Below are 1486 nucleotides of genomic sequence, written 5' to 3' on the forward strand. Positions count from 1 at the left end.
GACAGATATTTGCGACTGTTAATCCCATCCCCCTCCCCCCCATAGTTTCCCAGTACCATCAGTCATTTTCTTATAGTATTACAATTCCTCAATTTTTTAAAACATATTTTTATTTTAAAATTATGGGGAACAGTTAAGGGTTAGGTATACAAACATGCTTCGTTCAGGCACCCTCCTCAATTTTTATTATTTTTTAAAAATAATTCTTCTCTTCAAATTAGAAAGAATATATAAAATATGTTCATAATGTGTTTAAGTCCTCAAAGAGCAATCATTAATGAACAATCCATGTATATAAGAGGGAACTATATATATATACATATATATATATGAAGATATATACATATATAAATACATTTTTTTTGTTATTCTTAATTTTTTATTATGCAAAAATGTATTCCATCCACACACTCATGTTTGGTAGATTATCTCATTTCAGAATATCTTAAAAGAATAGAACTTAACTGAAGTTAACCCTAAAACTCATACTTTGAGGAAATATACACACACACACACACACACACACACACACACACACACAAACACACACACACATACAAGGGTGCCAAGAAAATGTATACACATTTTAAGAGATGGTATCTATGTATTACTTTTCAAAGTTGAATTAAATTACAGTAGCAATGTATAGTATGACATTCACTCAACTCTGCTACCATTTTCTTTGACTGTCCTGCTGTCCCATGGCAATGACAGCATTCATTTGATTAATGCCGTCTTTTGAGTGAACATCATACCTAAAATATGTATACAGTTTTGGGGCACTCCCTGTGTGAGTGAGTGTGTGTGTGTGTGTGTGTGTGTGTGTGTGTGTGTGTGTAACATTACTATATGAAATTGCTCATGTTTGGTAGATTTTCTCATTTTAGGCTATTTTAAAAGCACAAGTCCTTCACTGAAGTTAATCCTAAAAGTCATACTTGGAGAGAAATAGAGAGCTGTAGTTCATGGAGAAATGGCACTCTTCTGAAAAGCAAAATGCATAGAGTGAGTCATGTTATATCTTACATTTGACTTACCTAGTCCTTCGCTGCCACAAACGAGGCTCTACTTTGTACATCTTTGTAAAAGTCTCCATGGGGCTTGTGTGATTTCTCTGGGACACTTAAGGAGCACTGTGGCTGAATCACAGCTCCAAGTACTGCCAGGCTGTCTCCAGAATGGCCACACTAGTCCTGGGTTGACCCATCACTAAAGATTCCATCACGCTGGAGAAGCATACAACTTTAGGTACACATAGTGAACACTGTCGACGATCTGACCAGATGCCCTGGGAGCCCCTTTACCAGATCTGTTTACTCACCCCAACTTCAGCATTTGTACTGCTAATTACAGAGGATGCCAGAAAAAAAGTATACACATTTTAAGAAAGGAAAAAACCATATTAAAATTGTAACACTCAATAGGTAGCAACAGCAAAAGATGGATACAAGTCACGTTTGACATCTGCAATTACAAGAGATCCTCA

Source organism: Carlito syrichta, unplaced genomic scaffold (genome assembly GCF_000164805.1).
Source record: "Carlito syrichta isolate Samal-C Ts95f unplaced genomic scaffold, Tarsius_syrichta-2.0.1 Scaffold308142, whole genome shotgun sequence".
NCBI classification, from domain to species: domain Eukaryota; kingdom Metazoa; phylum Chordata; class Mammalia; order Primates; family Tarsiidae; genus Carlito; species Carlito syrichta.